The sequence below is a fragment of the Dermacentor variabilis genome, unplaced genomic scaffold (assembly GCF_050947875.1).
Source record: "Dermacentor variabilis isolate Ectoservices unplaced genomic scaffold, ASM5094787v1 scaffold_14, whole genome shotgun sequence".
In the NCBI taxonomy this organism is placed as follows: Eukaryota; Metazoa; Arthropoda; class Arachnida; order Ixodida; family Ixodidae; genus Dermacentor; species Dermacentor variabilis.
The window spans coordinates 3,492,392-3,505,361 of record NW_027460302.1 but is presented as its reverse complement, the minus strand read 5'-3'; the positions used below and the strand labels follow the sequence as shown (position 1 = coordinate 3,505,361).

At 48.8% G+C, this 12,970-nt stretch overlaps 1 protein-coding gene and 1 pseudogene across 4 annotated transcripts in view; both read left to right on the top strand.

The window, feature by feature from the left end:
* Window positions 1–12,970, top strand: part of LOC142567817 (USP6 N-terminal-like protein) — a 230,112-nt gene that overhangs the window by 38,437 nt on the left and 178,705 nt on the right. The window lies entirely within an intron of this gene.
* Window positions 7,875–9,559, top strand: LOC142567760 (uncharacterized; annotated as a pseudogene).

The following is a 12,970-nucleotide window of genomic DNA, read 5'->3' as shown; positions in this document are numbered from 1 at the left end:
CCTCCACCAGCGTTCGTGGCAGAGCCCTTGACCTCATTAAATCCTACCTAAATCACAGAAAAGTTTGTACAAATAAATAGTAACAAATCTGAAACTCGTACAGTCAATACTGGTGATCCAGTGGGCAGCAGTTTAGGGCCCCTTCTTTTTAATATTTATGCTAGTTATTTAGTGAACAGTGATCGAGACTCACATTTTATAATCTGTGCTGATGATATCACGTTACTTCTTTCGTCTAAAAACCCAATTGATTTAGTCTCAAAGGCTAATATCGTATTGGAAAAATTATATAAGTCGTCAGTCGAAAATGGCCTAAGTATTAACTCCTCAGAAACTAAAGGAGTGCTAGTTCGGGCTAAAAATATGCAGGCCACTTTACAAGAAGGCCTCGTGATTAATTTCTCTACGATTGAAGTCGCTGAATCTGTAAAATCTCTAGGTGTACACTTTGACCAACACATGACCTGGAATAATCATACAGATTTCGTTGCAGACAAACTATCCCAAATGGCTGGTTTGATCTACTCACTGAACTTTCTCCCTCGTTCCATTAAACACTCGATATATTATTCCTGTTTCATGAGCCACTTAAACTACTGTTGCCTTGTGTGGGGTACGACTTCTACAACAAGCATTAAGAAGTTGTACGTACTATAAGAGAAGGTAGTTCGTGCTATATGTAACAAGGCGTACGACTTGCCATCTGCCGCCGTATTTCAAGACCTTAAAATTTTGGAAAATACAAATCGTATGGAATAACGTCTCGCAATAGCCTATAAAAAGGAGCACCAAAGCAATATAAGCCTTATACAGTCAATAGCCCAACTGAACAAGCGTAAAGCTCTGCATAATTTCTGGAATACTGGTACACACCTCACTCGCGTGCCCATTACGACATGAAAATGCTATTTTCTAGACTGCCTAGGTTACTCAATGAACCGATGTGTAATGAAATTAATGTACTGTCGCGTTCTCCAGTTGATTTCTTTTTCTTTTTTAACGGCTCGAAATGATTCAGTTATGTCTTTCTTGTTTAAACTGTCTTGTTCAATTACGATTCAAATATGTCTTTGGTTATTGACTAGATCGTCAACGTTTTTCGTGTTTATATAATGGCTAATTTTTTATAGTGATTGCGAAATGTGTTGGTCCTCCCTGCTGCTCGGATGTTTCTGGGTTCTTGGGACCAGTCAAGCTGCCGTCAGCTTTTTTTCCTACTTTCCCACCACAACGCTGCATCGTACTTGTTTTGTGGAAATAAACATTAAATTCATACATACTCTACTTCTGACGCTTCCAATGGGACACGTGCTCCGAGCGACCCGATATCACCTCTCGCGTGAGAAGTTTGTGCTGTGAAATCGTCGTGCCGCGCGCAGGAATTGCACTATTTGCTCGGCTGCACGAGCGGCGTTGCGTGGCAGTTGGCGGCGGCGTGGACTCCCTCTTGAGCGGGCGCCGAAAAACGGTGGTTGACCACGTTCGGTGGCGCAAAGGCCAGGTGTCGCCAAAGTTGGTGATGAAGCTGACCAATTATTACGCTTCCGATATCACGACATCTTTATAAGATTGTGTAGAAGTTTGATTTTTTGTGGAGTTTTCTCGCTTTTCATTAAGCAGCACTTACTGTTTAACAGCCTCGCCTAGTCGCGCTTCGGTCGCTGCTCTCAAAATCGCCCTTGCCGGTTGGCTCGGGGCTGCCTTTGGACCGAAGCTTGGCGACCCGTGTGGATCGAACTCGGCACGCACGTCTGCCGCGGGCGCTGCAGCCTGCGTGTCGACAGCCACCGCTCTGTTCGTGTGAGGCCCCGCGCTTTCTGGCGTCGCCAACGGAGCAGCCGCGTGTTGATGTGGCGCTGCTCGAGCGGTGTCCCGGAAGCACGGGTTACGTCACTCGTGCGCGCTCGGAGTGAAGCGATATCTTCTGTACTGTGCGCTCCTCTTTAAGGCCAGGAGGAAACGTTTCGTCACCGCTGTGCATCTTCCGGGTGTGTCGAATTATTCGATGCAGGCTGATTGAAAAATCTTTAAAAGTTTCCCGCACTACAAAAAAAAAAAAAAAAAGCGGGGGCTAGGCGATTAAGCACCCCGTCGCTGGTACTTTCCTCAAGAGTGTTCCCACAAGAGTGTTCCTGCGTGGGAAATAACCTGCGCATCGAATTGTTGCAATAGGATTTCTATTAAAAAGAAAGAAAAAAAGGACTTCGCGTCCGCGTTCTGCGCGTCCCGTTACTTGTGCGTTTCGGTGAACACGGGAATAATGGGTAGTACGTAGGTTTCTCTCAACTTCGTCCTTGTCTTTGGGCGTCCTCGTGGCATTGCAAATTGGTCGCTTTGAACAAAATACTGTTGCAGTAGCGACAGAGTGCAATGATTACGCATGTGCACGGAGACCGATTGCACCGCTCTGGTAAGTGTAACTGCCTGGAAATATTAAATGTAACGCCCCGATGACGCTCGAAGCCACAATGGCAACTCCAGTAACCATCCTTCCTGTGATAGTCGAACAACCGCAACGCCAGGGCCGGTATTTTGTAGCGATGCCTTTTCCGATTCTATGCTTTTTCAGGCTTTTCACGCTTGGCCAGTGGTCAGAGCGACGGTCTACCCACATTATCAATGGGATCAGGCGGCCGTGTGTGGTGGATGATAAGAATAGCATAGAATAAGGCATCCCTACAAAATAGCGGCCCAGGTCTGCCTCTAGCGATTTGCTTCAGTGGCAGGCTGTCCGGCGTGACAGTTGCGCAGGTGGCCGTGCGCAGGAGTTGCAGACCGCTACGCGCAAGCCTGGCGCGTGTGTGCCCCGCCGCGGTACATCCCGACGGCACGCCAAGATGTTCGCCCAGCGACGCCCTTCCAGAAGCGCTGGGAGTTCGAGCGGCATTGATCGGGCGATCTACTGGTTGGGGAACAATGAAACAAATGCGCCTCGGCTCCGTAGGCTTGGCTGTGCTGCCACAGAAAGTTGCCGCCGGATGACCCTGTGTCGCCGCCCCGTCTCCAAGACGATGCACGTAGAAACCGTCGTGGCGCTTCGGTCAGCGTGTCGGCACAGTTTCTCGCTGTACCACCCAAGTGGCGCCACCGTCAATTATGCGCGTTTCCTGTAGCGGTGCCGCCGAAGGCATTCTGAGGCTTCGTTACAGCGGACCAGGCGGTCTCATTGGCCTAAGCGTCGAGGCTGCGCAGCCAAAGCGTTCCCAAAGTGAAATTTTCGCAGAATGCTTTCATTTGCGCGTACTAGGTCTCCCGGTAGAGTTTGCTGCGTCACCCAGCAGCCAGTGCGCTGTCGCAGCGCGTTGGTTGCTGCCCACTTCTCGGTGACGTAGACAGGACGTCGCCTCGAGGCGCTTTGCGCTCGCTGCAGCCTCCCACTTTCGGTTTCGTGGCGCCAGAATTGCACGGTGCTTTTTCTTTTCCATATCGACGAGTTTATACAACTTGTCCGGAGACCTTAAAGGCCCCAGGATTGGGGGATATTACAGAAGGGGTGGGTGGCTAATAAAATGAATTATATACGCAAGGGAAAGGTGTTTAGGTACATGTTCGCTCGCTGGTAAATATGTTAATTATACAGTTCGAAAACGTGGATGGGCAGGTGATTGCGGCGATGTCGTGTGGAAGTCCGTTCCAGTCCGAGGCTGAACGTGGGAAGAATGATGTGGCAAAAGTGGTAGTGTGCGCACGTGGACGGGCGACTTGAAAGGGATGACCAATGCGGAGTGAAATGCGTGCAGCAGGAGTGGGCCGCTATGTTGTACACGTTCGAAAAGCCGACGTTCGATTTCGCCTCGCGCGATTGTCCAGGCTGCGCCGATATCGCTGCCTGGGCCCGTCTAGTCCAATCGCGTGAGGCGAAATCGAACGTCGGCTTTTCGAACGTGTACAAGATAGCGGCCCCTGATGTAGAGTGGATGATGAAGTGAGCTGTAAAAAAAAAACCTATGAAATAAGTACATAGTAGCCATACGCCGCCGACAAGCCAGGGTTGTTAAGCCGGATTCTGCTTTTAACGATATATTGACATTATATGAATAGCATGAATGGATGAATCTTGTGGCACGATTCTGTACTGATTCTAGACAGTTTGTTAGATATTTTTAGTTAGGGCTCCAGATGGCAGAGGCATATTCCAGCTTAGAGCGTACGAGTGACTTGTATGCAAGCAATCTTAGGTTTGGTGGCGCTAGACGTAGATGACGTTTTAGGAAAGCAAGGCTTCTGTTAGCAGATATCACTCTAGTGACATGCGCTTTCCAGGTTAGATTGTTAGACAACGTTACGCCTAGGTATTTGTAAGACTGTGTTAATGCTATCGTGACGTGCGCGATTGTATAAGGGAACAGGATAGGATTACGTTTTCGAGGATATGACATGAGTTTGCATTTATCAGGGTTTAGTTCCATGACCCATTGGTTACACCAGTCCTGGACGCAGGTTAAATCTCTTTGGAGAGTTAGTTGATCAGAGGGGTTACGGATTGTGCATAGATAGATACGACATAGATATAGATACGAACGTTACAGGAGACCTGTGTTGGTAGGTCGTTAATATATATTAAAAATGGAAGGGGACCAAGGACTGACCCTTGTGGGACGCCTGATGTTACTGCAAGAGACCTAGAGGTTTGATTATTAGCGTGAACAAATTGGGTACGGTTTGCCAGAAATTCTATCCACTGCAGTATTTTATGATGCAAGTTTAACCAAGAAAGTTATAGTAGCAAGCGCTTGTGAGGAACCTTGTCGAAGGCTTTCGCGAAATTGAGTCAGTTTGAAGGTTAGAATCAAGGGCCATGTGCAGGTCATGGACAAAAATAGCTAATTGTTCGGCAGTCCGACGCTCCAAGCTGAGCCGGTGGCGACGCCTGTGGTGCGAGCTGCGCCCTGGTCCCATTCGCCTGGCTCTCCTCGTAATCGTCTGCACGAGTTCTCGAGCGACTCCGGTGCTATTATAGCCGCGACACAGCTGTTGTGATCCGTCCGCACAATGGGCCATTTTCTCCGGCAGTGACCCCGTTTCCCGGATTCGAACACAATCGATGCCGCTTTCGAGAGTTTGCGCGGGGCGCTTGTGCTCGGACCCGTCCAGCCTCGAGGCCCTGTGTTTTTTAGTGCATGGATGGATGTTATGAGCGTCCCTTTTGGAATGGGGCGGTGGGTTGCGCCACCAAGCGCTTGCTATTATACTGCCTAATGTCCTACCTAGGTTAAAAAAGAAAAAAAACAAAAAAGAAACCCTATGCACTCCCGCAACCAAATTTTCGGATCCCCTATTGCGAACTTTGCTTTTGGACGCCTCCGTTTCCTCACTTCCACCAATCCTCCAATCGCCTCTTGCTAATCTCTATTGCGGACATGTTTACTTTTCCTCAGCTCTCGCCCAACCCAAGGGCTTCAGGAGGCCAGTGGTGCCTAAATCGACCGCTCGGCACACGTCCTCACATTCTAATAAAACATGCTCCATCGTTTCCCTAGCTTTATCGCAGCAAGCACATGCTTCTTCTTCCTTCTTATGTCTCGTTTTATAGGAGCGTGTTCTAAGGCGTCCGGATCTCGCTTCGAAAAGTAATGAGCTTCCCTTTGTGTTGTTATAAATTGTTTCTTTCCTGATTTCGTTTTTTTCCTCTTAAGTAGTTGTTCATGGCAGGTTTTTTTTTTTTTCCATTGCCGCCACCCGTGAGATTATTTCGGCCTCTCTGTCTTTCCGTTTGACCTTCTTTGTTGCTGTGTTGCCCACCCTACAGGGCGCATACTTGCTGGTAAGCTTCCCAGTTGTTTGCCTCCACTGTGAATGAATGTTTTTCCTGTACATATATACCTGAACACTTTCCCAGCCCGTTTACTTTTTTCCATATTCCTCAGGCGTTCTTCATAATCAGTTTTACTGTGAGCGTCCCTTCAAAACTAGTCCAGCCCATATCACCCTGCACAGCTTCATTTGTAGTCTTCCCGTGAGCGCCCAATGCAAGGCGTTCAATTGACCTTTGTTTCCGATCGAGTCTTGATTGTACCCCCGATTTCAAGTAAACAGCCGCATTGCCAAAATTAAGTCCTGGAACCATTACACCTTTACAGTTACCCCGGAGTAGTTGGTACTTATTGTATCCCCATAGCGCTCTGTGCTTCATTATGGCCGCATTTCTCTTAGTGTGGCCGTAGTACAGCGCCACCGGCGCTTCACCGGCATCTGTGGCGCAGACGTAGTACATTGAGCAGACGACAGTCGCAAGGGGGAACATGTCGACCGCTTTGCCCGAACAGCGTGTTTGGGCAGAGTTTTAGAACTTTTTTGTGATGTTTAAGCATTGAAAACGCTATAGATATACTGTCCTCGTAAATGGTTGCGTGCTCACTGGATCTAAGCCCCTCCGTCCCGCGTCGTCTAACGATTTTATTACCTTTTTTTAAGTAAGCACACTACAAGATTGTTCGAGTTTGATCGAAAATAGTTGAAATGAGGGACTAAATGTCCGCTTGTCGATGTCGCTATCAAACCGCACCGGCATACTTAATTTCTGGTGTGAAACTACATTTTCGCGTAACCGAGTCGCCTTTGGACGGCAGTCGTTTTGAAAGCTCGTGTGCACGACACTTTACGGTGTCTAGCTTCAAGGTGGCACCGTTTCTGACTCCCCGTGGAGGCATTTGCTTGCGCGCGCTCCGGTGAAATTTCGGACGGCGTCTGCGTCGGTTTATTGACGTCCGGCCGAGGGCTCTGCGTAGCGCCCCCGTGCGCCGCGTACACTTAATTGCGTGCATCGGTTGGAGCGTTGCTGGCAGGGGAGGTGCGTGCGTCGCCGCGGTCGTTTGCCTCTTCTGACTGCACCGTAGCAGTTCCGTGTGTAGTGAAGAATGCGTCCAATGTCTGCGATGTCTCGCGACGACGCGAGAGCGGCAGCAGGGAGGAAGGTGCACGGCTTGGTTATATGCGTGCGCGCGAGCTGTCGGAGGGGAGCACAGCGTGGGTTCGCCTCCCCGGGGTCCCTTGTGGAGAAAGTCGGGGGCCAGCTTCCGCCGGGATGCTCTCTGGCGTGAGCTCGTGTGGAGACCTCTTTTGAAGTGGACACCGCGCGGAGTGGTTACGCGGCGCCCTCGTTTATCCCGAGCACGGGTGGCGAGACCGGCCCACGAATTGTGCGGTGCATGGCGTCGCTTGTGCACTTCAAGCGTGGCGTGGCACCGGCGAGCAGAGTGCCGTCTCATTCGCGACGTAGTCCAAGCTGGGTGATTATTCCACGAGCGATCAACGCGGGTCAAAAAAAAATTCATATTTTAGATTCCAATGGATATTTTCTATTTTATGCGCATATCACTCGGTAGCTCGAAAGTGAACCTGGCTTCCTTCCCAAATGAATATTTTAGGAGACCCGCCGTGGTTGCTTAGGGCGTGTGGTGTTCGGCTGCTAAGCACGAGGTCGCGGGATCGATTGCTGGTCACGGCGGCCGCATTTTGATGGGGACTAAATGCGAAAAACACCCGTGTACTTAGATTTAGGTGCACGTTAGAGAACCCCGGGTGGTCAAAATTTCCGGAGTCCCCCACTGCGGCGTGCCTCATACTCAGATCGTGGTTTCGGCACGTAAAACCCCATAATTTGATTTAATATTTCAGGAGGAAAAAAATAGTGAAATTATGCAGTGTCCAGCCGCCTATTTCGTACGCAAGGCATTCTCGCAGATTCACAACGATGTCAAATGCAGTATAATGCAGCTACGAAGAATGTATTTTTGCCTGCAAAACGTAGACGTAAAGAAGGGTCAGCTAGCACTGTTTGAGGCTTCCATGCTGTTGTATCTGTGCAACGTTTATCAAGCGTATGCTCTTGTCACTGCGCCGCGTATCTGATGCACGCGGTCGTTGTTCACATGTGCTATTGTATCGCTAGCCAATCGCATGCCTCGGCTGCACCCATGCTCCCTTTATAAGGCGAAGCCACTGAATCGTTGATGTCTGTTATGTTCATGTTGCTGTCCGAATAAGCACTTCACGGCGTCTCTGGCCAACATGGCGACGAGGATGGGATCGCTCGGGCAGAGGCAATGACCAAACTTGAGGAAACGGCAACGACGCCACGGCAAGCGAGGACGTCAGTGATGACCACCACCTTGCGATTTTTGGCCGAGTTCTGCCCAGACTCTGGCAATATCGAAGTCTACCTGGAAAGGTTCGACCTGTATGCAACCGCCAATGGAATAGACGCAAGTAGGAAGTTGCAAGTCTTCTCAACAATCCTGGGTGAAAAGGCTTACGTGACTCTGCGTAGCCTGCTGCTGCCGAAGAAACCAACGGAAGTCAAGTACGAAGAAGCTACAGAAGCTCTTCGAAAGCACTATGCTCCAAAACGGTCAGTGGTTACCGAACGGTATCAACTTTTACCAGCGAAATCAAGAGCCGGACGAAAGCCTAAAGCAGTTCATCGTCGAGCTGAAAAGACTGGCTGCAACGTGCTCGTTTGGAAGCTTTTTGGAAGACGCGCTCCGGGATCAACTAATTGCTGGAATCGGGACGGATTCGATTCGATGCCGTCTTCTTGCCCTGTCAGACGACGAAGTCACCTGGGAGCGAGTATGCAAAATTGCCACCGCCTTGGAAACGGCCCAGAAAGACACCCGAGAAATGCTACCGAAGGGGTCAACCGCCAGTCCTGCCGACGTTTACTGGCATCGGGAGCCTACCACGCAAGGCAGGCGACACGCAACGAAGACCGCTAGCAGCGGGCAGCGTGCCCCCCAAAACGGTCCAAGGAAGCAACGTGGGAAAGGCATTGTTCGCGCCTGTCATAGATGCGGCGGACTGCACGCGCCAGTGAGTTGTCCTTTTCTGAAAAGTACCTGCTTCAAATGCTGGAAGCCAGGGTATGTAGCGAAAATGTGCAAAACTTAGGTCGTGCACAAAGTTGGAGACCTTGCCGTCAACAGACTTGCTTACAGTTAGTACGACTAACCAAGTTCATAGCTCTCCACCTATAGTGCTTAAAGTAAAAGTAAACGGCAAGTCGATTCCGACGGAACTAGACACGGGAGCAGCTGTGACCATAATGTCCGAAAAAGGCTTTGATGAAAATTTTCCAAACTACCCATGTTCCAAAGACGACGTGCGTCTAGGAGTGTATAATGGCACTGCGCTCAAAGTGAAAGGCGTAGCAAAGGTCAATGTGTCTTATCAGAACCGAAGCTACGATCTGCCTCTGATAGTCGCAAAGCAAGAAAATGAAGCCCGCATGCCGACGCTGTTAGGTCGCGATTGGATGACTACACTAAAAGTTGACCTGCAAAATGCTGTTCAGCAGTTGCAACGTGGCGTGGATAACGTACAGGAGGGCAGGCAGATGGTAGCAGCGGAAGCTGAAAAGAAGTTGAAACAGTTGTACGGTGATGTGTTTGAGCCAGGCTATAGTTCTATCAAAGGATTCACTGGTAGTATGCGAATGAAAACCGATGTGCATCCAACTTTTTGTAAGGTGAGACCAGTACCATATGCTTTGCGCGAACAAGTGGAGAATGAATTGCGTGACTTTGAGAAAGCTGGTGTGGTGTACAGTCAGGCACAGTGATTGGGCTATACCGCTAGTTATCGTGTCAAAGAAAACGGGAAAAGAAATTAGGATATGTGGGGATTACAGAGTCACCGTCAATCGGGATATTGAACTTGACCACTATCCACTGCCTCTGCCAGAGGACATATTCGCGTCACTGGTTGGAGGGACCGTGTTCACCTTACTAGATTTGTCGAAGGCTTACCTACAGCTTGAGCTGAATGAGCAGGCACAGCAACTGCTCACGGTGAATACGCACATGGGACTTTTCAGGTTCCGGCGATTGCCGTACGGAGTGGCAAGTTCACCCGCAATGTTTCAGGCCGTGATGGACCAGGTTTTACGAAACATACCTGGGACAGCCTGTTACCTGGACGATGTGTTATTAGCAGGTAAAAACCTGACAGTGCTATCATCGTTCCCAGCAAGTGCTACAAGCGCCTAGTAAGCACGGCATTCGTGTAAACGCAGGGAAATGCAAATTTTTCCAAGAAAATGTTTGTTACTTGGGGCACGACTTAGACAAGCATGGCGCACGCCCAGCAGCGGAAAAAGTAAAGGCGATTCGAGAAGCGCCAAAACCAAGTAATGTGACTCAGCTAAAGGCATTTTTCGGCCTAGTAAACTACTACGCTAAATTTTTGCCTGACCTAGCAAATGTGCTAGAGCCTCTCCACCAACTGTTGCGCAAGGGCAGCACATGGAAATGGTCGAACCAGTGTGACGCATGTTTCAGTCGCTGTAAAAATTTGATCAGTGAAGACATGATCTTGGAACTGTATGATGTAACGAAGGAAATACAGCTGACATGTGACGCTTCTGCTTCCGGCTTAGGCGCAGTGCTGTCGCACGTGGTTGAGGGCGTAGAGCGACCGATCGCTTTGTCATCGCGGACGATGACGCCTGCTGAGCGTAACTACGCGCAAGTGGAAAAAGAGGCGCTTGCAGTCGTTTTTGCAGTGAAGAAATTTCATAAATATTTGTACAGGCGTACTTTTAGTGTAATCACTGATCACCAGTCGCTCAGTCATATTTGAGGCAAAGCACCACACAAATGCAGTAGCTGCAGCTCGTGTGCACCGCTGGGGAATTTTTCTTGCAAACTACAGCTTTCGTATTTTGCACAGACCAGGAACAAAGATAGCCAATGCAGATGGTTTATCACGCCTTCCACTGCCGGAAGCCGGTGACGAGGCAGAAGAAATCTTTTATTTTTCGCCTGTCAATAAACTCCCCATAACTGCGAAAGATATCGAGCGTGAAACTGTGGAAGATCCAGTTGTCAGTGCTGTTCGTGAAATGGTATGGCACGGATGGCCGCCTGCTGTGGACGCTCATTATCAGCCGTTCTTCGTGAGACGATTTGAACTTTAAGTGGATTGCGGTTGTGTGGTGTGGAACAACAGAGTCGTGATACCACATTCGCTTCAAAGTGAAGTTATGTGTTTGTTGCATGAGCAACACATTGGCATTACAAAGATGAAAGCTCTTGCAAGGTCAATGGTTTGGTGGCCAAAGATAGACAACTGAATGGAACAAACTGTAAAGCAGTGTGAAATTTGTCAAAGCACAAAATCTTTGGTGCCACTAGCGCCGCTTTCATCTTGGAAGTGTTGCATAAGCAGTTGGGAGAGGATACATCTAGACTTCGCTGAAAAAGAAAAAAAAAGATGTTCCTTTTAGCTGTAGATTCCTATTCCAAATGGTTGGAAATAAGTCATGACGTCAACGACCGCGCAAAGCACGATAGAAACAGTGCGCTCGTTGTTCGCAAGTCGTGACCTACCGAAAGAGGTAGTCACTGACAACGGGCCGCAGTTTAGTGTAAAAGAGTTTGAGGACTTCCTATAGTCAAATGGGGTTAAGCACTAGCTTACTACGCCATATCATCCTCAGTCCAACGGTTCGGCCGAACGTGCGGTTCAAACAGTAAAGCAGTCGCTGTTGAAGCAATTTCTGGGAGACCAGAGGAATAAAAGTTCCAGGTCACTGCAGCACAGAATCGATAATTTTCTGTTCGCTTATAGAACAACGCCGCATACATTCACCGGCCAAACACCAGCTGAACTCTTCGTGAGGAGGAAGATGCGCACAAGGTTGTCGTTATTGAAACCAGATCTGCAGGATGCAACAAATGCCAAATCTGAGAGGAATGTACGCAGTGCAAACAAGCGGAGGAGTTCACCCAGAGCATTTTCTGTTGGGGATAGGGTGTTTGTGCGTTCAGTACGTGGGGAACAGGTGAAATGGCGTCCAGGCAAGATTATGGATGTGAAATCGGCAATGACATACTTTGTGGTAGTGGATGGACAGACGCGGTTTGTGCACGCGGACCATTTGCGACATTCTTGTGTAAAGCCTGGTAGTGTCGTGAAAGAAAATTATGTAGCATTGCCACATGCAAGTGAACTGCTTGAAAGCGAAAGTTTCCTTGCACCCGCCTCAAACCGGCCAGTGTTGGATCGTAGTGATGGTGGCCCACTCTCACATGCAGCCCAAAGTGCATCAACGTCAGATGCCGGTTCACCTGTGCTACCCAGGCGCAGCGCTCGTGATAAGCGGAAGCCGGATCGTCTGACGTATGACAGATTCTGATCTTGTTGGAGGGGAAGTGTTGTATCGGGGTGCAAGGTTTATCAAGCGTATTCTCTTGTCACTGTGCGCCGCGTATCTGATGCACGCGGTCATTGTTCACATGTGCTATTGTATCGCTAGCCAATCGCATGCCTCGGCTGCACCCATGCCCCCTTTATAAGGCGAAGCCACTGAATCGTTGCTGTCTGTTATGTTCATGTTGCTGTCCGAATAAATACTTGGCTTCACGGCGTCTCTGGTCAACACATGCAAAGGGGAAGTGTTTGAGAATAACTGCTTAATTTGCTACGTTCCCGTACTGACGACCATTTTTGTCAGCCGAACCAATCCACGCAGCACTTCGAAATGTGGTGCACCTGTTCAACAATTGTGCTGAATATTGTTGCCGTATCACCAATTGCGATTTTTACGATTCGCCCGAAATGTCAAGTTTTGACGAAAATGAACGCTATTCTTACTTATACTTTATATTTTGCTTTATTTTTACTAATACGCTGTACAGGAGGTCCCATTACAGTGTTTAAGCTCGGGGCCTCCTCCTGTATATTATTCCCTTGTACTGTATCTTGTATATTAATTATAAAACCTCATTCATTCATTTAAAAATCAAAATAAAGAAAACGATCGTAAACTTTGACAAGTCTCGTAAACAGCTGTTCACAGGCACTTGAAAAATATCGTTACGCGAACGAAGGATTAACAACTGGAGACTATTTACATAAAGTACATTTGCAAAGGTCAACTGCGGCGCTGGCCAGTTCAGCTCGAGAGCGTTCGTCGTCGGGGCGCCCGCGTGCATCGTCCACAAGAAGCACGCAATATGCATGGAGCATT